This window comes from Convolutriloba macropyga, chromosome 10 (genome assembly GCF_964194025.1).
Source record: "Convolutriloba macropyga chromosome 10, txConMacr16.3, whole genome shotgun sequence".
Classification (NCBI taxonomy): domain Eukaryota; kingdom Metazoa; phylum Xenacoelomorpha; order Acoela; family Convolutidae; genus Convolutriloba; species Convolutriloba macropyga.
This window is the reverse complement of record NC_134477.1, coordinates 55497373-55522704: the sequence shown is the minus strand read 5'-3', so window position 1 is coordinate 55522704 and position 25332 is coordinate 55497373.

Genomic DNA, 25332 nt, shown 5'->3' with positions numbered 1-25332 from the left:
GTCCATTTCATGGGAGGACAACAAAAACTTCATTCAAAACTTTGCATTAGAATTATTCCTTTTAATGTACTGTTTTTCCAAACGGCTTTCGAAAAGTTCCCTTTAAATCCTCTCAGAACAAAAATCAGTTGAAAATATTTGATTTTGGGGACAAAAAAATTGATGGAATATTTTGGCGCTTATAATTTGTCTTTTTATTATGCCTTTTCTCAGAAGGTGTAAAATTAATTGGCGCAATTAAATCAAACTGCGCAGTTTTCGTCATTCATTCATAACCGTAGAACGTTCATAAGAATCATAAATGCCTCTTCCGAAGGTACATTTTAGGTGTCTGCAAGCAGTTGTTGCTTATCAAAGCAACTGCTCGGTTTTTTATCTCAAAATAATTTGCCTGTTTCGCAGCTTCTCTTGCAGTTGTCTCAGTTTTTTTTTAAAAAAATCATTAACGTGAGTGTTTTCACTTCATTATAAAAATAAAATGACGTCTAGAATTAACACATAAGAACACTTTTTTGATGGCAGATGTGGGTTGAAGTTTCACTGTTATGCGGTAGTTTCAGTTTCTGTTAACCAATACAAATATAGTTGATGAAAAACAGGTTTTTCCAGTTAATTGGTGAGCAAAAATGGGAGAGCATTAATATTTTTGTATCTAATGTTTTCTTCTAATACTCTGCTTTCGACTAGCATCTTTTTCGAATCAAATTAACGCCAATAATTATCCTTTGACACTTCTAGACGTGGGAAAAGAGTGGGAATGAAAAAATAGTTCTTTCTCTAGGTTCTTTCTCTATTTTTCTAATTAAAAATTTTTAGGCGTGTACATCCAGTTTTCAAAACCTGTTCAGAGAAGTTGTTCCTGAGTTACTGAGAGTAATTTCATTCTGATTTTAGATATTTAATTGTAACAATATCGAAAACATTAGCTCATTTTCGCGCTTTTGGTTCCGTGGACAAATGTTTCCCCATATTGAAATCAATGATTTTGAAAAAAAATATAATCGTCGATTATATATTGTTGGAATAGTTGATTTTTTGATACTTATTGTCGCTGCAAGATCAGATATGACGAGTAATTATCCACTGATTTTTACAATAGCTCTTGCTGCTCGAAGAAAAATATGTTCAAATAAATATCAATAGATATACATCTTACTTAACCAGATCTTACATTTTTTTTAGTTTTGATAAATATTTTGGCATATGGCGAGCAGTAAATTTATGAGCAGATGCTAATTACGTACTCCCATTTATTGACAAGTAATCTTTAGAATATTTTTTTTTAAAATTGACTCACATAAACTAAAGTCGTAGAAAATGTGATTTTTAAACCATAGAAAGGTATTTTCGGAAAAATTCTTGGTCAAAATCAATCACATTTATCCGTATTGGCCACTTGAGAGTATTATCAGTTTTTGGTAATTAGCCCTTAAACTTTTTTCCGAAGATTTAGGAATAGCATTGGATCAAAATTTTCGATCAAAGCTTGCTTTGCAAAACTGTTTTGGAAACCCAATACAAAATTTTTTATGGTGGTTGTTCGGAATGATTTTTCCTTAGTTCACTGTCCTCAATGAATTAGTTCTTCAAAAAAAGGAAAAGATTTATTTCCTCTTTTACAGGGAAAAGGTGGAAGGAAATGAGTGAAAGTGACAAAAAAGAGTACGAAGTAAAAGCGACTGAGCTCAAGTCAGAACACCAAAAAATGTACCCCCACTACAAATACAGACCAAAAAGACGCCCACCGAAAGCCGGCAACTCCAAAATTCCCAATTCCTCAAACAACCAGAAGAATTTGGACACAAGTCTGTCAAAACCAAATTCGAAAAACTCGAAGTCAAAAACAAAAACCAATGACCAGGGTTTTCCGCCGTTTCCGGCGCTGCTCTCTTCAAATTTGACATACCAAAACAACTCAACAAGTTGTCAATTTGAAACCCCGTGGGGTCAAAACTGTCTGGTTGAACAGGATGTAAATTTCAGTCATGAGCCAGTAAATGAGCTGCATAGCTTTGGTTATCCAGGGTTCCAGGAAATGAACCCGGATTTAACCGGATCGCATCCAACTTGGGTTCAGTCTGGATTCGAGCAACCAGCTATGGTCGACTTTGATCAGCAACATACAACGACAATGTTACCAGATGTAATTCCAAATCAGATTCAGAATCAAGTCTCTGAAACAGTCACTTGCAATAATGATTGTCAAATTAACCAGTTTAGTAACCAGGTTATTACTAATGATAAGAGGACGTTATGTGAGCCACAATTCGATCAAACATCTGATAGTTCAATTTATGGGCCTGAAGTAATGCAAAACCACATTATGAGGTAGGTACCCTCAGTACTGAATCAGAATGTTTTCAGCGTTTTATAACGTGTATTCATATGATGATTTAAGTTTGATTTCGAAGGATCAGTACTGAACGGAGTGCATTAGTACTGAATCAGATTGAATTCAGCGTATTATATCCTATGCTGATCCAGATTAAATAGAACTTAAATGAACCACCGTGAAAAAAAATTGGGATTTATTCTGTTTTGCCAACCCCTGGGTTGCCTAAAAACACCGGGGGGCCGAAACAGAATAGATCCCTATTCTGTTTCAGCCCCCAGTGACCTTTTTTATGACCCCCAGTTACAAATTATGTGTTGTTATATAGCACGTTACCATGTAGAAATGAAGCACGTGCGACTGAGGGTCATAAAACATATATTCCCACTAAGCTGGGGGGGGGGGGTTAGAGGGAATAGATCCGAAAACTGATATTAATATCGTCGTAGCTTTACATCACAATACGATTGAACGTCTCGAAAATTGGACTCTGGTAAAGCTAAATGGCCTCTTTTAGGTAAAAAAAAAGGTGCCAGATGCTTCGCTCGCTTGCTTTGTTTCAAAGCTCTTTTTTTTCGTCAACGCATTGTAACAGCCCTACCCCATTATTATTCCTTAGGCAGTATAATGTTCCAGCTATTAATCTATTAATCTTATAGCGCCTTTCCGCTCAAGCTTTGTTTTACTTTCGTGCCACTGGACCATAGTGTATTTATTATTGATAACACAATTTGGCACGCAATTTATTTAGCTTTTGCGTGTTTCAAGAGCTAATTGAGAATTTGTTCCGTTGGCCATGTTCCTTCGCCCAAACGACACTTGATACTTTTCTGCTTACAATCCAGTTAGTTGAGCTTTTTCTCAACAAGCTTTTATAAATAACCTATTCAGTTTAATTCAATATTCTGAAAACTTACTTTGTCGATTTTCCCAAAGAAAAAGATAGAGCACAGAAAACAAGGTAAGATCAATTAAATTGAAGTTGTTAATTTCAACAAAAAAACTAAAACAACCCAATCTCGAATCCCGCATTCGCAATTCAAACGTTCGTTTTTTTTAATACCTACCGGGTTGTTAGTTGTTATAGCATTTTGTAAAGTTATTCCTCTTGGGGCAATGAAGACCGCTTTGTTCGCAGATCGCATATGTTGGATAAACATTGAAAATTTTGCCACATCTATCAGAATTTTCGGTAAAAATACCGTGAGAGCGCAGCGTCGAGTCATTCCGTCAACAAATCTCTTTCCGTTTGCTTTTTCTGAATTTTGATTGGTTGTTCGAACAGCTGAAGGTGCAACTCAAAATGATCTGACCCCATGTGCGCACAAAACTGTTCCTGTACTCTGTGGACGTGTGACCGGGGGGCACCAGAGTTCAAATTAGCGGTTGCATTGATAATTTAATTCCGCTACCTAACTGAGTTTCTAGGAACATTGAACAGTTTTCTTCATAATGCAGAGTGGTTTTGAAATTCCTCGACAGTATTCCCAGTAACCTGTTACGCACCCGTAACTTTTGACCTCAAAAACATTCCAACCAAACCTGCGGAAAAATTCATTGAGGTTCCTCAAATTAAATTTCTTGACACAAAGTCAACAAAATTAATCTGAGGAGTTTCAAAGTTTTCTAAAATCAGATTTGTCCTTGTTGACCACCTTCAACGACTCTTGGACCCAAGAGTCATTCTGTTAACTTAGCGATATTAGCCATAATTGCGGCGTCATTTGACGAAATATTTTGATTAATTTTTTCGGGTTACCTAAAATTTCGATCAATTGCTTCATTTTCGATACTGATAGAAAGCTCTAATTTCAAATTTTGGTGGTAATGGTTGTTTTAACACGTAGAAGTGGGTACCCTCGGTATCTGCTCATTTGACAAGCAGCTGTTTGGTTTGATGAATTGGTTGCATTTACCATTCAGTTAACATTAAACCAAAAATTTGTTTAAGTTCTCCTCAACCTTAGGTCTGGGTACGTGTTTGAACTTTCGATGCCAAAAGAAAAACTGACGTTTAAATGTTCTGTTTCATATTTTTGATTGAAATTATGTCCTCTTGGAGCGACCAAGAGACCTAACCAAATAAAGGTCTCATTGTTAATCAAATTGATAGAAAACTTACTCTTGGTTTCTTAATGAAAAGCAGTGACTTGACAGTAAAAGACTCCATTGATCTTGCAACATGGAATAATCTCGCCAGAAAAAAATTATGAGCTGAGCGTGTCAGTTTGTGTTTTCACATGACATACAAAAAAAATTACTGCACAAGCCAATGGTGAACTTTTGATCCGCATTCCTCGAGGCAAAAAAAAACTTTTTGAGTCCATTCTTCTATGTTGCTACTGCTAGTATCCAGTTTTTTTTTTTTCTAAAAGACTATCTCTGTCAATTTGATTATACCGTGACATTGAGTTTAAGTTCTGAATGCCTGTTTTCAAGGGCTTCAAAGACCGTCTTCGACCTCGATTGAGTTTCAAGTCCTTATTTGTTTGCAAAAATCCAATTTTTCTTCTTAGAGTTTGATTTTTCAAGGCCAAATTTTTATTTGATGCGCAAGTTCATCGTATAATTGATTAAGTGAGTTGTAAACTATTGCTATGATCTCCTGTATAAACTGTTTTCAGTCGTTTATATAAAAAAACATATGGTATTTCTCAAGCAACTATAAGACTAAAAACTAAATTCAGCGCCTGGATCACATAACTAATTTCAAATAAATTTCAAACTCTCTGTTGACACGAAACAAAGTTTACTCTTGAGTGCGTGAACTCTTCTCAATGAAACGTCACAGAATTATTCGGCCATATAAAGCAAATGATCGTTTGAAAATTTACTGCGGAAAATTTTTCATACAAAGAATTCTCCGAATGTGATCAAAACTCACATCTTCATTTTCTCTAAATGAGTTTGGATACAGGCCAACTAATGATCGGAAACAATTTTACTTTTAAGATGTTTCGTTATGAAAAAGAGCATGCTCAGCAGGGCTACAACCATTTAGAGAGAAAGTTTTCAGTTTTTGTTAACATAAAGGTATTCATCCCGGAAAAAAAGGTATAGAAAATTTTCTTGTTAACAAAATTATTTTTTATAATCAACGTAGTGGTTTCTATGATGTTTTTTGTTACCCCTACGATTGTTGTTAAATATATTGTTGTGGCATCCTTTTTTAATGTTTTGAAGCGAAATATCCGTCATCAGGTTTTACCGATAACAGACTTGTTATGCAAAAATGTAACTGTATTTTACTTGACAAACTTAATTTCATAAATACCATACGTCCGTTAACCCTCATTTTTACAAAAAAAAAACCGTGTAATCAATTAAAAAAGGCGATGAAGGTTTATTGATTGGCTGGCAGCTCGAGCGAAGCGATTTAAGGAACACTCTCACAGTATACAAGTGATAACATGATAAATTAATAATAATAAAAATGATAAATTGTTTTCTGTAGTCAACAATATCAAAGTTAATCACTCATTCATATAACACAATCATTTACCTACAGAGGTCGCTATTGGGCCAAAGACGCGTTCTAAAGTGTCTCTGAATTTAAAAAAGAGAACGCTGAATTTCCATCTGGTTTTATTCATATAACGATCAAATATCAGAGGCAGTGTAGAAGCAATGTATAAACAGAAAACATTTTTATTCAAATTTAAAGTCTTTCCAAGATAAAGAAGATATTGATGCATGCTACACTTGGGTTCTTTAAAAACCAATTGAAAAAAGTATTGTTTTAGAATTTGTTTCGCTTTATCGCATTTATGATCATTTTTGAGATATTGAGAATATTGTCCATTCATTACAAATTTATTATAGATTATTGTACCTCGCTTGAATACGCAGTTTTCTAAATAGCTGGATTGAGTTTTGATATTGAGGAAATTTTTTTTTGGACCGGGGGTTTTTATAGGGTTTTTATAGCACATGCCATTTTACGTAGTATAGTTTTCACTTCATCTTGATATGTTAACGCTGAATCTATGGATACCCCCAAGTATTTGATTGGTTACCCATTATTAAGTTTCATATCAGTTGTATGAAGAGCTCATGCAAAAAATAACGAACTCTGTTTTTGATGCATTCAGCGTTAGACTATGCAATTCGTAAAATTCAATAATTAAAATAAAAGGCTTTTTCTAAGTCGTTTTGGCATTTAGCAATACCTGGTTGGGCGTAAAAATCAGTGTTTGATCAGCATATTGTACTAGTTGACAATAATTTGGTATTTTCAACCTTAGGTCATTTATGTAAAGATTGAATAGTAGTGGCCCGAGTATCGTTCCTTGAGGCACACCTTGATAAATTTGAATCCAATGCCTGATTTAATGCCGTTAGATTTTCTTTTCTGAAGACGATTAGACAAGTAGTCAAATATCAACATTTGAGCACTTGTGCTGAATCCTGATTCCTGTAGTTTCAATATCAAAACGTTGTGATTGATTGAATCAAATGCTTTAGATAGATCTAGTAGTGCTGTTTTAACGTATTTATTTTGTTAAATTAAATATCTATGATTTTCAGCGCTAAAAACAAGGGCATTTCTTGTTGATATTTTGGATCGAAAACCAAATTGCGTTCTGGAATGAACATTGTTTCTTAATTGAAATTCAACTATTTGATCTCTAAGTAGTCTTTCAAACATTTTGGAAAGAGAACTGGTTATTGATATAGGCCTGTAGTTCTCAGGGTTGGTTCGATCACTTTTTTTTGTAAAGCCGTGTAACAATGGTTTTTTTAAGGTCACTGGGAAGTCTTTCTTCTTTCAAAAAAGCATTGAACAAATAGGTGAGGGGTTGCATTAAAAAATCTTTGCCATCATCTTTTAGAGCCCAAGCGGGTATCTCTGTGGGTCCAAGCGGCTTTGAAGTAATAAGTGTTTTTAGATTATGCAAAATTTTTTTTGGATGTGACAAATCGAAAACTAAATGTTTTTCTGTAATGTTTTTGTTCGAGTTGACTTTTGATAAGGTCTGGCTTCGCCGAAGTAGTCACCTAACTTGGAGAAACGATAATTTAATAAATTTACTGTTTGTTTGTTGTCAAACAGAATTTCTTAGGTTGAAAATGTTGTTGTTGGAGACTGTTGTGTTTCGAGTATCATCAATGACACGCCATTTTTTCTTTGTCGATTCACTGTTCGGGAAGAGGTCTCTGATAGATTTTTCATTTAGGAAGGATATTTTGGTTTTATCATTTCGTACAAATTTTTTCACTAAAGGTGCATGTTGTTGAATGATAAAAGACAAGATTGAATTGAATTGTGAATACATTTCTTCTGCACTTTCCATTTTGTAAACAGAATTCAAATCACAATTTTTTAAATTTTTAGCTCCGATGTAAAATCTTTAATTGAGTAATTCGATTTGTCAATAAACGTTTTAATTATTGGTTTCCACTTTTTGTGATGCGCTCTTGTGTTATTATACCTACAGCTTGGTGGTCTGTTTTAATTTCCGAAATGAATGTGTGAGCACTTTGTATTTGGTAATTACCCTCCATTATGATATAGTCGATGAGGTTTTTCCACGTGTTGGTTCAGTGTTTACCACTTTCAGATCATACGGGACCAAAACTGTATCTATATTATTTCGCTCTTTGTTGTTCAGATAGTTTATATGATAATCACCCATCAGAATCACTCTCTTTTTTTGCTCAGAGCGGCATCAATTTGGAGAGCCAAATAATCCAAAAGTTAATTATGGTTTTTTTTCATTGGGTTTTTAACTGAGATTTATGAGAAGCTTTTGAAGTCCGTGTGTAGTGTTTTACAGTAATTCAACCCAAATTGTTTGTGTGTTTGTCAGTTTCGGGAAAACTGTTTACTTTCTGTGGACTTATAAGATTTGGTATAAAAAGCAATAGCACTCCTACTTCCATAATGTCCTTATTATGCTCACTATGATAGCGGAAGGCAGTGTACTTCGCACTGTCAAATTCCCAGAGGAGTTTGCGGTCGTTACCACTTGTAAGCCATGTTTCAGTCAGGCCGATAATTGTGTTGTCCGAAACTTTTGTCAAGAGCTTTTTCAATTGTTCTCTTTTTTTATTAATGCTTTGACAATTTATGTGGACAAAGGAGAGAGAACTTGAATGTTTACTGTTTTTCGATAAAAAATTTTCATAATTTTGTTCTGGTCCGGGGTTGGGATGAAAGTCGCCACATTTTGATAGTTTCAGAGGATTAAAATATTTAGCGAGTAAATAGAACCAAAGTGTAGCAAATAATACAAATTTTCTTATCAACAAACAGCAAAGCCTATCTTTGAGATAATTGTCAGGTGTCCTAAAGACTACCGGGAATTTTGCTGCTGCTGACGCGGGACGAATGATGGCGAGCAATAGCAGAACTCCCAGCAGCAAGATTGTTTTTCTCATTAGTATTCAATAAGATTAAGAAACAAAAAGCTTTTGCCTTTCTACTTGTTGACAATCTAAGTCTAGAGGAAACACAAAAAATGGGACGCAAGGTGTCAGTTTGGTCTATATCTGCCGTAATTAGAAAAATTTTTAATGTTTTTTTGGTCGATAACCTGGTTGTATGGTCTTAACCTCTGTTGATAGTCCCACCCGTCAAGTTGAAATGGTTGCTATGTTGTTGATTATGAGATGAAGTTCCATGTACTTGTGCTGAATACTGATAGTTTTGCTGTTGATAACTCTGGCTGGTTTTGTTTGCTTTCGCAAAAGTTAGTTTAATATTGTCCCGTTTACTAGTAATGAGTCCATTTGAGAACCGTAGAACTTCCGATAATAATTTGTTTTTGAGAAACGGTACACTTGTCCAAAAGTTTAGTTGTACATTACCATGATAAAGCGAGTCTTAGTTTTCAATATTTTTGATCATTTGGTTCAATTTCAAGATCTTAATATTGTCGCTATTTCCTCCATAATGATTGTGAATCATTGCATTGAACTCATCAATGCGACTGTTTTTAGTAGCATTTTGATTGAGGTTTGTCGTTGGAGTAACTTCGCATATAACAAAATGGTCCGGGTTGAACTTTTCAAGGCATATGTTGACAAGTTTTTGAAGGACTCAAAGACGTCTGCAGGTTTTCTGTCAAATTTTAAAAAACTATTTGTACCATCCTGCAGAACTAACGAATGCATTTTTCGTTCATGTATAATTCGACAATAGCATTTTTTTTCTTTTTTCGTTGGCTCACGGTACGGGTGAATAGCAATATCACTAGGAATTGTATTATCAGTTTGTAGTTTTGCTATTATACTGCTTCCTAAAACTAAATTTGTACAATTGTCTGGAAGATCGATTAAATCGTACTCTCTTACCGATTCAGGCTCAACCTGTTCTGTTTCTATTGCTGATTCTATGGCAATGACGTTGAGTCCCCACTGACTTCGCTTGATAACTTTTTATAAACCATGGTAACATAATTGTCAACAAGTTTTTCTTTTTTATCAAGTTTTTAGTATAATTGTTTGTAAATTTCCCATGTTTGGGCTTTTGTAAGGAACATGTATGCTTCTTCAGATAGCATGATGATATATTTTTATGATTGACTGATTGTCATTCTAGGACAAAGAGTAGCACAAAATGGCAAAAGCTTTCTATTTAGTGTGAAATCATGTAATTTTGCATTATTTCGAACGTTGGATAATCAATTTACGTCAGCAACGTTTAAAGCTGTGTGCAAACGTTTTTGACGTAATGTATAATTCATCTGGATTTCTTCAGTTTTCCGATCATATCATTTTGACCCCATCCTATTTATGTCTTGTTATAAATTACGTTATTATGAAATTTAGCAGTACTACTCGGGGCGTAAAAGCTATTTACGCGCTAAGCTGGGGTCTAAACAAATTATATTCAGTCATCTTTTAATATTTTCCTAGAAGATCCAAACTTTAGCTTTTCAGTCAGGTTGTTTTCACGGCATAACGAAGGACACGGATAATAATTGTTACAAGGGTGGGTAATTTTGTCCCAAAAAGTTAATGCAATCTAATACAGAGTTGAATTTGCTGAGAAAATTATATAACATTTAGCAGAAAACCATACACCATGCTATAGTGCCGTGATTGACGTTAATATTTGAGTTAAATAAAACGATATAGCAGTTTATCAGGTTTCATAATAAGCATTTTAACGGACAAAAATTTGAAAGGCTCTGAAAAGGTGCAAGCTCTTATCATTAAACGAAGCAATTGTTAATTTATGCTTAATAATATTCAATTTGGTGGTGGTCAAGCAATCCGATAGGCAAGCAAGCCGAAATTTGAAAATGAGGTCAAATAAGCCGAAAAATTTTGAGATACCCATTTTTTAAGTTGCCCCAGGCGGGTTTCGCCGCGATAACCGGCCCGTGGTTTCCGGATTATATCCCACATCGGATAAGAGGCATGGCCATGGACAGCGGTCCGCTGAGGCCCGTACCCAATAGATGTCTAAAAATTGACCTATTTTTGTTTCTTTGGTGCATTTTGGAATACATTATGCACTATACTATAATACTACGCGCAGTATTATTTGTAACGGCTATAACAATGTATTATTTCTGATAGATTACATAACTATTACATAACTTTTGGCTTGCTTTTTTGTCGACTTACTTTTACTTCGGCTTCCTTTGCGATGGCCATTTATTTTGTATTTTTAGCATTAATTTTTTTTTAGTGATTCGATTATGTAATTCAATTCATCGGCGTTGATATTTTTTCCGTATCACTTATATTTTACACTTCGCGCCTCTTTTTTAATAATTTTTTTTATCTATTTAGATTGTCAATTATTTATGTTTTTATAATTTAATGGAATTAGCAAAATAAGTTACTTAGTTAATTACCATCATAGTGGGTTCAACTTCATAAGCAATCAACTGTTTTTAAAGTCCTTTTCAAGTCTTAAGTAATTTCTTCCACTGCCCCCTCATTAGGCGGGTAAAACTGAAGTAATTTGCTGAACAATTGCTCCCTCTTATCGGGTGACACATAGTGTTGTTTGTTTTTTTTTGGTTTTTCTGTTGCATTATTTAAAAAAAAGCCTTCATCCCAGTTTTTCCTTATTTCAGTGCCACTAGTCAAACAACATGTGCATTTTCTGAGACCAGTTGTGCCAATAATGACGTGACGTCATATCAGCATTACCCATATCAGCCAGTTGAACACAATAACCCACAAACAAACCAACTTGACTACTATCATCATAGCTTCGAACGACCAATGTTGACAAATTCTGGACCCGACCAGCTGGACATGGGAACTGTGGTGACTTCTATATCTGATCAAAGCAATCCATTTGATCAATATGCGCCCATAGCTTTAGACTCAAACTTTTGGTAGATTATTGCATTCTTTTAACTGCCGTCTTTCGAAAGATAAGAACTTTTTATTTAAAAACTAAAACAGAGCTTCAAATTATAGCCCCCTCCCAGTTTAGTAATTATATAACCTATAGCCCCCACTCCCACCCCCCCCCCCCCCCCCCCCCAGTTTAGTCATTAGCTTAATGGCGAAGTTGTGGTCAGAATCTTACAGAACCCCAATTTACAGACAGAATCTTAATTGTGTGTATAAGTATTGGTCCGGGAGGTATTATCATATCATTTGAAGCATGAAATACAACTTTTGACGTGTTATTGAAGACAAAATAGCCATAATGCTGCAAAAATTTTGTGCGAGAGAGCGATCAGGGCAATATAGAGGTGTTCGCATTATCGCCCCATAGCTTCGTGGTCAGATAACGTATAACACACCCCCCACTCTCCCGATTATGGTAAACATAATATAACGGGGGGTGGGGGGTATAGTTTCTTTGGGGGCTATAATGGGAAGACGCCAGTATGGCTCCACCGATGATTGCCAGTTAAATGAAGCCAAAATAAAAGAAAGAAACCCAGTTTATCAAAAGACGGTAGTTTCAATTTTTTGCGAAGAAAAATGTAGAATTTCATGAGCTTTATCATTTTCTCAGGGATCATTTATGTACTCATTGCTTGAAATGGTTCGAATAAAAAACTCTCAACTTGATCAATTATCACTTTTGAAATAGAAATTCTTGGATCAGTTTTTAAAGATCAGTTTAATTTTGATCAGCTTATCGTCAGAGTTTATTTATGAAACATCAGAAGGAAAATAAGGTCATCGTTTCGACCGGAAAAAAACTGGTCTGTTTTCGACTAAATGACTATGATCGGTGTCCCGATTTTCAACTATTATTTGTTTAACCCCCTTATCATTTCAACACTATTATACACAGTATCATTTGGTACTATTAAATTGGTACTGCAATCAATCCCTGGTCGAGAATTTGTCTAAAAATAATGTAAGAAATGAGGTGAATAGCGGTGGAAAAAATTCACCGTCTAGCAACCCTACCCGTTACTATTATTTAAATCTGAAATCCTTCGGTACGCAGGGGTTCGACTTGGGTTTTATGAAAAAGGGTCACCAGAAAATCTCTAAGTCTTATTGTTGAATACACTTATTTAACTTACATGGTTTTCTCTTTTTAATTGGTTTGAATAACAACTGAGGCCAAAGAATTCAATTCTAAGCTCCGGCTTTATAGTAAGTAACAAATCAGGACAGTGAAATAGAAATTTATATACAATCCAATATTGAGAATTTTTCCGCCTCGGGGGGTTTCCACCACATGTTACCGATAAGCGTTCAATTTCTGACTTGTATAAAGTACAATAAACTTATTAAGAACGACCAACGAGCTCTTAACTACAAGCTGGAAAACTAAGCAAAATGACTCACCAGAATCTTGGGTTGTTACAACTCTCCCTTCCCAGAAAGAGCACGTCCACGTGCGGTAATGAAACGTTGTAAGTAGAGAGGTAATACTTATACACCAGTAAAATTGTAACAAGAAAGTGAAAATAGACTAACAGTACCAACTGTTATGAAATTTGGGGATTTGGGGAATTTAGGAGTTACCAAACTCTATGATTCTATTTTATTAGTTTACTGTTTTAGTTTTCGTCGGAGGAAGACGACGACGATTGGCTGGACGCCAGCCTCCTTCGTGGCTTTTTTTGAATCTGATTTCTGGGTTTTTGAGCGGTAACTACTGCCGAGTAGATGCTGTCAATTTTTGATTGTAGCAGTTCCAACTGCCTCTTGTTATTGGTACCGTTACTGCTTGACGACTCCATCCTGGCTCTGTTTCTTTCCTTTCTTAGTCGATCGTTTTCTCTCTTTAGTTTCTCTGTTTCATCTTTTTCAAATTTTAAGTCCTCTTGTAGTTTTGTGTTACTTTTTCCCCCTTCCAAAGAGTACTCGGTTTGAAGTATTTCTTCGTCTTTTCTTGTAATTTTCAATTTGAGTTCCTCCATCCTCTCCTTGAGGTTTTCGTTTTCCGATTTGAAACGTTTCATTTCCATTAGTAAAGTCTCCTTTTCTTTCTCAGCTGACCACAGCTGTTGAGTTGATCTATGTAGATCTTTTTGCAAAGTTAATACCCTTTCTTTCAAACCTGCGTTTTCTCTCCTTAAAGCACCAGCTTGCTCAGGAGTCAAAAATCTATCCAGTTTTAGGAGTACCAACTCCTGATGATTTCTTATTCTTGATTTTGGGTCATTCTGTAGGAGACACCTAGCTTTCCCAACACCAAGGTTCTTTTGTATAAGCATAGGTGCTCGGTCTGTCAAACTGAAGGCGATAACGCCTTCCTTGAGCTCCGGTTTTACTTCAACTTTCTCCGGAAAGTCGTTTTTCCTTTTTAGAGGACTTACTTTTGGGACATTAAACTTCACCTTCTTGGGTATACGGTAGACACACACCGGTGCTTCGTCTTCTGTTTCCTCTTTTGTCGGTGAGGGTACGATTACAGTGGTTGCAGGTGACGAAGGCCTTGCCAAAGACTCTTTTCTTGAGGGTGGAGCATCAGATCTATTTGGAGTTTGTTCTGTTGGCGCCGAGCCAAGATTGATATCTGGGATCTCTACATAAAGAGGGACACATAAATTAGGTATATCGGCCTCGAAAGGACGTCTAGTCCTCTCGACTTCCTCGGCCCAATTATTTTTGTAAATAGGACTAAATAATGATACCGGATCATTATCAGTCAACGGGCTATTGAGAATCTCCCCAAGAGATCGGTTGTTGTTGTTGTTGTTGTTGTTGTTGTTGTTGTTGTTGTTGTTGTTGAATGCCATTCTAAATAAAAAGCTAGATCCTTCTAGTTTCGGATTGTATAGCCACTATCCTTTCTGTAGGATAGAGGCTATCTCTTACTACTTTAGGAGGCACTGCCTCTAGCAGTGGTTGATTCGGAACACTAGACGTAGGATCGTGTAATTGCATTATCTCACGATGACCATCCATGGTCCTGAGAAACGGAGCGAACGGATGCATAAGCGAGGCGACGGTACGAAAAGGAACGCCGTACGTTAGCAGTCGAACGGAAAAAACAATTTTCAGACAATATATGAAAACAACAAGTATCGCAAACAATATTAACACGGAGAGAGTAGCTTTTTCGGCCCAATACCACGAGCCTGCAGCTAAGTTTTCTAAACTTTCTAAGTATCTTCATGTCGCTAAGCCAGACAATTCCGTTCGTAAGTTGGTATTGAAATGGCTCAAACCTGGATTTGAATATTTGTTACCAGCTTCTAAGTAAACCTCCAGACCCGCAATTGTCCTTCGTGAATATTTCAAAACGCGTGCTCTTGCACTTTTTCGTAAATTTTTATATGAAAACAATCCTGCCGTGTGCAGAGAGGGTAGATTGTCAGCAAAGTCTAAGTGACTGAACACGCTCAAAGATTCCGGATTCCGAGCGACGCAATGGTCACTTCCATAGTGCATCCAAATGCCTTCAGCAGTTTTATACATATAAAGCGCAATAGGATCACAAGATGTTAGTGTATAGTTAGGGTAAACTACTTGAGTGATGGGATTCATAAACTTTATTGTCGTTGAATTATCCATAATGACATGTACTTCCTCAGTACAATAAGGAAAATCAGCTATATGTACTGCCACTTTAGTACATTAATGTACATATTACACTGCACCAGCTTTCTCTGCATGAAATCCCACCATAGAGCCTGTCCCAAGGAACAAATTGGGATTGTCAAGATTAGAAGCAAGAGATATTAATCCGTTTAGAATCATTTGTCTCGTTTTACAAATCTCCTGTTTGATGAAATTGACAATCCTTTGCCTCGAAAGGTGAGCATTTACATGCACAAATTCTATATTAGTTCCATAGACCAGATTGGGAATTGCATCAACGTTAAAGTCCACTGGTGGAATTTTCTGTTTGATTTGCTCAATTACCAAGTACACACCTGTGTATGTTGTTGGCTTAACTCTGTAGGAACAAACTGTTAGAGTAGTGTTAAGTACCTCTACGTAAAACACTCTGGAGTTCGAAACCTCGGTTGTTTCTCCAGTAATGTATTCCGCTTCCCTAGATTTTATGAGGACACCTTTGTTATCCTCATTAAACATGAAAATGGATTTCATTTCACATTGTCCATAAAAGTGAGGCAGATACGCCACTGAATCATGAATAAAATCTGAGCCAGGAAACATGCATGAGGTTTTCTGACCCATAAGATCTTGCATTACAAGCGACCATGGCGCTGATGTTTTGTCTAGGGAAGCAATCAACTTTCCTATGACTATTTCACCAGTAATTGCTACCGAGCCAAATATTACTGAACCCGTGGGTGTTTTCCATTCCACACCATCGGCCCATCGATAGCCAACCTTCGAACCTCCTCGGTTGAATCTAGCGGTAAATTGAAAGTATTTTTGCTCCCCAGCTTTCAATTCTCGACCATCGACAACAAAATTTTCTTTTTCCAACTTAAATTTGGAATTGGAAAAACCTGGTAGTGTGAACTCCTGGTTCGTCCAAATAGCACGACAAGTCCAAGTTTCAATTGGATAGTAAGTCGGTATCAACCTTGATTCTTCTGCAATGAATGTTGCATCATCTAGTCTGGCTGAGTGAGCAATTTTCCAGACAACATAAGAAGCACGGTACATACAAAAACTCAAATCAATGTCAACATCCGGTGCATGCAATACCAAACCACCATAGGTTATATTTTCAGTATTTAACTTATCAGGCGAACACCTGTCGGAAGGCATCAATGAATAAATCTTTGTTGATAAAACTTGCTCAATGTCGTATCCAATCAGAGTTCCAGTTGCTGACAGAGACATTGCAAATGTCGCCACAAGTAACAGGTATATTCTCGCCCTAAGCATCAAGGCAAATAATAAAACCCTGGTGACCTCGCCATTTCAGTTGCCCGTCTACGAAGCAAATATCTATTAGAACTACGTGGCTGTGGTTGTTGAACTTGATTAGACTCCTCATCAGGTTCAAACAAAATTAAGTCATTATCATCTGATTGGATTTCAACATTTTCTACACTAGGTTGCTCTGTTGTCTTTTTAGAAAATGCTACTTGTTTATCTGAGGGCATCTTTTTAGGAAGCGAAATACGTTTCTCCTTGAAACTATTGTTATAATGTTTAATACGATCGTAGTGCACAATGCTCTTTTTGCCATTATTAGAGTTTTGCACGATAAAGTTAACATCGTTGATTTTCTTTGTAATAACATACGGACCACTCCAATGGCTTTTAAGTTTTGTCGATTGACCTGTTTTCACGACTGGTGGGTGCACCAACACGAGGTCTTGTTCTTTATAAGATGGACCATAAATTTTTTTGTCGAATATCAGTTTTTGCCTACGGTGTTCATTTTGCACATTTTGAACGCACATACTCAAAAAGTTGTGAATTATGAACCAACTTGTCTTGGATTGCTGACTGATAATTTTGAGGACTGCGAAAGTCCGTCGAGGTTGGATATAAAAAGTCAATCGGCATTCTCATTTCCTGTCCAAAAACAACTCTAAAAGGTGTTTGACCAGTTGATTCATGAACGGCTGACCTGTAAGCCATCATAAAACCTTGCAAAAGCTCAGACGTCTGAGATTGATTTTCCTCACAATATCTTGCTGAACCATCCTCTAGTGTTCTATTGATTCGCTCAACTTTAGCGTTACCCTGAGGATGATAGGGAGTAAGTCGGCTCCATTCCCAGTTTATGACAAACATCTTTATAAAGTTTCGATGTAAATTGGACGCCATTGTCACTGTGAATGTATTCTGGGACACAAAACCGGGTTATCCATGCATCAATAAGAGCATCACAGACAGTATTTGCTTTTATGTCCTGCAAAGGAAATGCCTCGAACCATCGAGAAAAGTTATCACCGATCATGAAGATGTTTTTATGGCCTTTGCTAACGGGCAATGGACCTAATATGTCGCAAGATATGTGATAAAATGGTTGTGAGGCGGGCCATATTAACATCGGCATACGATGTTTTTGTTTAGGACCTTTCCGTTTTTGACATTGATCGCAACTAGAGACCCAAGCCTCAACATCTCCTTTGACACCAGGCCAATAAAAGCGTTTCCGAACACGTTGCAAGGTCTTAGCTATACCTAAATGACCGGCTGCTATGTCATTATGAAGCATAGTTAAAATTTTTGAAACTTCACTTTTTGGAGCACAAAGTTGATTAATTTGTACTGAACCGTCAGTGTCAACTATTTGACGGTAAATACAGTCATCTATTATAGTTAAGGACTCAAATTGATGCCAATAACCTATCAAGTCTGTTGGCTCTCCAAAGAGTTCTGGCCGTGGGAGGCGATTCTGAGAGATTAACCAATTACGAACCTTTCCCAATGTGTAATCATCTGCCTGTGCCTTAGCAAAAGGAAACTCAGCCTCTGTTGAGGACTCTAAGTTAACTGCTGATACATTATTTGAATTGTCGTTCGTGCGCGACAAAGCATCTGCATGTGATATTTGTGTTCCCGGTCGATGTTTGATCTCAAAATCAAACAAACTTAATTTTGCTATCCATCTTGCTACCAAGCCATCAGGTTCTTTGAAAGAATATAACCAAACTAGAGCCCGGTGATCAGTTATCACATCAAACTTTCGACCAATGAGGTACTCTCGAAAATAATGGGTATAATAAACAACTGCGTACAATTCCCGCTTTGTTGCGGAATAGTTACGCTGACCCTTTTGTAAAGTTTTACTAACATACGCTATAACTTTTAAATAACCACCCTGGTTCTGGGAAAGAACAGCTCCGATATCAGACAGAGACGCAACGGTACAAAGGACAAAGGTATTAGTCTCCGTAGGAAAACCCAAAATTGGGGCGTTCAGCAATGTGTTTTTCAAAGACTGAAAAGCTTTATCGCAACCCTCAGTCCAATGGAATCGTTTTTTTTATTCAATAGGTTATACAAAGGTTGCGCTATTTTACCAAAACTTGGTATAAACTTCCTGTAAAATCCTGTTAGTCCTAAAAATGCACGCACCTGCTTCACAGTTTTAGGTACTGGGTATGAGTTTACAGCGGCTATTTTAGCTGGATCAGTTTGAATTCTATCCTTGGAAATAACATGACCCAAGAAACGGATAGAATTTTGAAAGAGTTTACATTTAGAGGGCGATATTTTCAAATTTGCATCTTCTAATCTACCTAGAGTGACAGCTAAGTTTTTCAGGTGTTCCTCAAACGACCTGCCATAAACAATGATGTCATCTATATACACCAGTACAATTTCGTATGTCAATCCTGTTAAGACGAGTTCCATCAATCTTTGAAAAGCACCAGGTGCATTACAAAGCCCCATTGGCATTCGCTTCCATTGGTACAAACCAAATGGGGTTATAAAAGAGGTAAGATTTTGATCTTCTTCTTCTATTTTCATCTGATGGAAACCCGTTGCTAAATCAAGATTTGAAAAGTAACAGCTACCTTGTAAGTTTCCCAGAATATCTTGAATCCGTGGCAGCGGCCATGATGTCTTAACAGTCTGGGAATTCAGTTTCCTGTAGTCTATGACCAATCGATAACTACCATCTTTCTTTGGAACTAACACTGTTGGCGCTGCTAACACTGTTGGCGCTGAATGGGTCGGCTCTATTAGGTCTTTTGTCAGAGGGTTATTGACAAACTCTTTTAGAGCTTTCCGTTTTGTCGGATTCATTGCCCGATATGGAACCCTACTTGGCTGGGCGTTTTCTTTCAACTTGATTTGAAGTTTATGCAAATCACATCTTCCAAGATCCCATTTGTCTCGCGCAAACACATGTGAATACTGTTCAAGTAGTTTCTCTGCCGCCTGACGTTGCTCATAATTAAGTTTTTGCAAGTCCTCTGCAAAAATTTTTTCCAAGGATGGCTGAACACCTTCGCCAGGAAGATTTACAGAACTAACAACACAATTCTTAGGTGTTTCACTTAAAACTGCAACATTCTGGTTACTGTACAATGTAATGACGCTTTTTGTAGGATTCAAGATCCTAATGTAAATTTCACGGTCTTTGGGTACCGTTACAATTGCTGATGCAATTAAGTACATCTCATTATGGTTTTGCAATGGCTCAATCAAGCCTATGAAACCATTACAACTGGTAGACCCCAGCAACATTGGTTGGGTTTGAGTTAAAACCGGTTGCGACCTAGATTTACATAAAACAAGACTTTCACTTCTTTGGGGAAGCATTGTCGTATTAACAACGTGTACTGTATTTCCGTTTGGTCCACTCGGCGTAGTAGTGGACGGACTAATACATTCTAAAATTCCTTCATTGACATCTAATTGACCCAAAAAGAAATAAAGTTTGCACTTTTGCTGACGTAGCAAATCCATACCCAGAATTACTGGTACACTTATATCAACAACTACATAGAAAGTTCCAACAAACTTTGCGCTGCCAAGAAACCATTCACACAATAAACGAGTTTTTCCCACAAAACAAAGCGGCACTCCGTTTACAGAGGCGGCTTGTATGTCAGGTGACTCCAAGCACCCAAGGGAAGAATCCATCCCCGCCAGAGTTGATTCTCGTATAACACTGATAACGGCTCCAGAATCTATTAGAGCGGTCAAGAGGATATTCGAAACTTTAAGACGGGTGAGGAGGGATTGAATCCCGTATATTGGGTCCAATTGTGTCATTTAATAAACACGACAAGACAAAATTGCTTTCTATATTATTTCTTTTTAATTACGTGTTTGCTTGTGGACAGTTTCTTCTTTTATGAGAACTAGATCCACATGACCAGCAGTTGCGACAATTATTTTTAGTGTGTCCTTTACGGTTGCACTGATAGCAAACAATTTCTTTGTTAAAATTAACGCGTCGGTTGAGGCTTGGTGATCGAGATGAATTAGAGAGAGGTCTTCGAGGTGAGCGCGAATTAGAATTTCTACGGAATGCAGATGATGAGGAACCCGTATTGTTCTTTTGATTTGATTTGTACCTCTCCCTAGAGTTATGTTGATTTCGAGAAAACCCCTGTCTCGGTGATTGAGAATTTTTGTTTGTTTTATATGGCCGACTCGGTCGCCTAGAGTCTCTCCCGGAGTTAGAGTTGATTTGACTGATAGCCATCTTATTCATCATCGAATCCATTCAATTGATAAGTGTATCAATTGATCCTAATCCGTGAGGACTATTATTTAAACCATTATTAACGTCGCCTTGGCTTGGAATCTCTAACCTGTAGATTGCATCCAAATGCACGGCTTTTTTCAAAGCATCCTCCAGGGAAATATCTTTTTCGTTCCTAATTTCTAATCTAACATTCTGATCAAGCAATCCTTCCAAGAAAGCTAGCAAAACAAGGTGTTCTCTGATTTCTTCAGAATCATCAGGATATGCCTTTTTAGCAAGAAGTTTTAGATCTGCCAAGAACTCAGTAACTTTCTCAGACTCTCCTTGAGATCGTTTTCTAAGTGCTCCCCTGAAAAATTCTGGGGGTTCTAGATATTGTTTCTCAAATGCATTCCGAAGGCTTTTATAATCATTTTTAGTCTCATCGTCCAGAAAATGATAGAATTCTATTGCACCAGCTCTTAACCTAAGTGGAAAAATCTGATGTCTTTTATCAGTGTATAGCTGATTACCATCACCATCCAACTCAGGATTACCATCAGCGTCTTTACGAGGTGCCAACCAACTTTGCAAATTACTTAGTAACTCAAACTGAGTGATATATGCCGATATATATCCCGTGCCATTAAAAGGTTCCGGTAAAAGCATACGAGCGCTATCCGTTGAGGTGGCCATCTTGGCACGCGGCGTGCGTTCGATCGTCCAACGTTTGGCTCCGAACCAACTACTACTACCGAGTGCGCCGCACTTAGATTTTATTGATTGCTTCTGCCAAAAACACAAAAATTTTTCAAATTTTTGTTCGGCAGATAGGCGAAAGCAATATAAGTTGCGCTGCAACTTTGTGGTTAAACTTTTTTATGTTCTCCAGAATAAAATAATAAGTTTCAATATAAATTGTATTAATCAAAAGATGTCATTCCAAGACAACTTTTATTTTGAAAACTTATTCTGATTATTGTAGGGGATGGGGCTTAGGAACTCCTGTCACCAATCTAGCAACCCTACCCGTTACTATTATTTAAATCTCAAATCCTTCGGTACGCAGGGGTTCGACTTGGGTTTTATGAAAAAGGGTTCTCAGAAAATCTCTAAGTCTTATTGTTGAATACACTTATTTAACTTACATGGTTTTCTCTTTTTAATTGGTTTGAATAACAACTGAGGCAAAAGAATTCAATTCTAAGCTCCGGCTTTATAGTAAGTAAGAAATCAGGACAGTGAAAAAGAAATTTATATACAATCGAATATTGAGAGTTTTTCCGCCTCGGGGGGTTTCCACCACATGTTACCAATAAGCGTTCAATTTCTAACTTGTATAAAGTACAATGAACTTATTAAGAACGACCAACGAACTCTTAACTACAAGCTGGAAAACTAAGCAAAATGACTCACCAGAATCTTGGGTTGTTACAACCGCAAAGCGCCCGCATCATTAAGCGATGAATGCAGTGAAAGCGGTGAATTTTAGTAAGATTTGCGGTGAACTAAGCGGTGAATTTTTGTAAGATTTGTGGTTCTTAGTGGTGAATTGTTTTCACCGCGTTCAACTGGTAGCGGTGAATTGTTTTCACCGCATTCGCCTGGTAGCGGTTTAAAAAAATTAACCGCTACCAGTCGAGCGCGGTGAAAACAATTCACGGCTAAATTCACCGCAAATCTTACAAAAATTCACCGCTTTCACCTTATTCATCGCTATGAAATTTTGCTGTGCCGCGCGGGTCAATGGCATCCCCCAGTGGCCTGTGGGACTCGATAAAACTGTCTCAGCCGGAAAAGAGACTAAATTATTCGCCTATTTACCACACCGTACTTACCTCAATCGAGCTGATATCAAACTAAGATGGTTAGCCCATTAAAGTTAATAGCTTTTTGATAGGATGATAATAATCATTCGGTAATGTTTTTTTGATCTTTCAATTTGAATGGATTATACTACGCATTTTGTCAAGTTGTCACGTTTCATTCAGCAACTCAGCCTTGAGTGGAGTTAAACAACAGGAGAACAGATACCCCACGCGGATGCTTTGAGCAAGACGGATTTTGACGATGAATCTGGCATCGATCGAGTGTAATTCGTGATAGAAATATATTTGGCTGAGATTGATATTGTGATCCAATTTGAAACCAGTGCAGAAATTGGAGCAAAAAGAGTACTTCAAGACAAAATGAAGCAAATCACAACAGGCTGTTGGAAACTTTTTTTGGAAGCTGAAAAAGGATTCCCACAACAGAATGATGCATTGACATACACGATCGGATCATCTTCAGAGGTGTTGTTTCCTTAATTGCACTCGCACTCAGATAGCTGGTTTTGTCAAAAACAAAAGCAAATGAGACGAATCCGGGGAAGAAAGCAACTGAAGCATTAGCCATAAAGAAATTACCCAAAAATAACCTAAGACTTATCTCATAGACTGGAATTACATTCGCCTGGTAGCGGTTTAAAAAAATTAACCGCTACCAGTCGAGCGCGGTGAAAACAATTCACGGCTAAATTCATCGCAAATCTTACAAAAATTCACCGCTTTCACCGCATTCATCGCTATGAAATATTGCTGTGCCGCGCGGGTCAATGGCATCCCCCAGTGGCCTGTGGGACTCGATAAAACTGTCTCAGCCGGAAAAGAGACTAAATTATTCGCCTATTTACCACACCGTACTTACCTCAATCGAGCTGATATCAAACTAAGATGGTTAGCCCATTAAAGTTAATAGCTTTTTGATAGGATGATAATAATCAGTCGGTAATGTTTTTTTGATCTTTCAATTTGAATGGATTATACTACGCATTTTGTCAAGTTGTCACGTTTCATTCAGTAGAAATTGCAGTAGTGGAGAAAAAGGGCTGAACTTCGTAGTCTGACCGAAAGAAAATGAACCTTCAGTAATTCTTTGGGTGGAGAAAAGAGTAATACTGATATGGGCTTGCAGGCACAGTTGAGGGGAGACGCATAAATTCTAACTTTCCAATTTTTACAAATTAACCATTTTTTTAATAATTTTTTAAATTTAATAAAAAATGGTTATAAGGTGTAAAAATTGACATTTTAGAAACTATGCGTCTCCCCTACCCTGTGACTGTGAGCCCATATCACCATTTTGAAGAAAACTGAAAATTGATTTCATATTGTTAAGATATTAATCAAAAGTTGCATAACGTATCGATGAAATCAATTGCTAGCGCCCGGTGAACACTACAAAAACTCGGAACAGTAGCGGATTTCAGCTTCGGCAGTCAGCTCCATTTTTTCCGCTCCATTTTTTCCAAGAAACAGATACTTGTCCAGAGTATGCAACTAGAGAAACCAACATGAAAATTTTCTATAACAAAGACGAAACTTTTAGCATTTCTCTGAATGGGAAATACTTCTCAAACAAAATTGCAAACTGCAAATGCTGCTAGATACAGGTGCGCATAGAACAGGGATATCAACTAAAATATGGACAGAGCTTGGTAAAAATTAGCAAAGTGGTAAAATTACACCTTGAATCTCGTACGACCATCGATTAACGGTGCTGGGATCACTTATTTGTGACGTAAAGTGGAAAGGAAGCATGTAACAGATGTGTACTCTGTTGAAAAAATTGTTCTACCAAAAGAGACTTTCTACCCAATCACAGTGTGAACAATATCACAACTGACCACCTGTTTGCTGTGAATGTTTACAAAGCTCAATTGATACCAGGATTACAGCCTAATTTCTTCAAACCTTTGAAAATACCTTTAACTATTCAAGACAAGGTCACAGAAAAGCCAAAATAGTTAGTCAAACAGGGCTTCCTGGAGCCTGTACTGCCAAGAAGAGGCACAGATGCATTAAGATGGGCAATAACTCTGTTGCAACTCAGCCTTGAGTGGAATTAAACAACAGGAGAACAGATACCCCACGCGGATGCTTTGAGCAAGACGAATTTTGACGATGAATCTGACATCGATCGAGTGTAATTCGTGATAGAAATATATTTGGCTGAGATTGATATTGTGATCCAATTTGAAACCAGAGCAGAAATTGGAGCAAAAAGAGTACTTCAAGACAAAATGAAGCAAATCACAACAGGCTGTTGGAAACTTTATTTGGAAGCTGAAAAAGGATTCCCACAACAGAATGATGCATTGACATACACGATCGGATCATCTTCAGAGGTGTTGTTTCCTTAATTGCACTCGCACTCAGATAGCTGGTTTTGTCAAAAACAAAAGCAAATGAGACGAATCCGGGGAAGAAAGCAACTGAAGCATTAGCCATAAAGAAATTACCCAAAAATAACCTAAGACTTATCTCATAGACTGGAATTACTCAAGACGTTTGCTATTTTATTTGTTCATTTAAGAAATTTCAAACTAACTAGCCTAGCCTAAGAAAAACAGTCCTATTTGGCCAAAAATCTGTATTTGGGAAAGGGTGCGCATAACTGGGATTATGATTAGGACCAACGTAAAGTCACCGTTACTTTTGACGCGAGTTCAGGTCGGATAGATTTTTCCCCGGGGGAGACAGAATAAAAACAGTCAGAGTTTACCCTAGTCAAATTTTTGCAACATTTGGAGTTCTTCAGA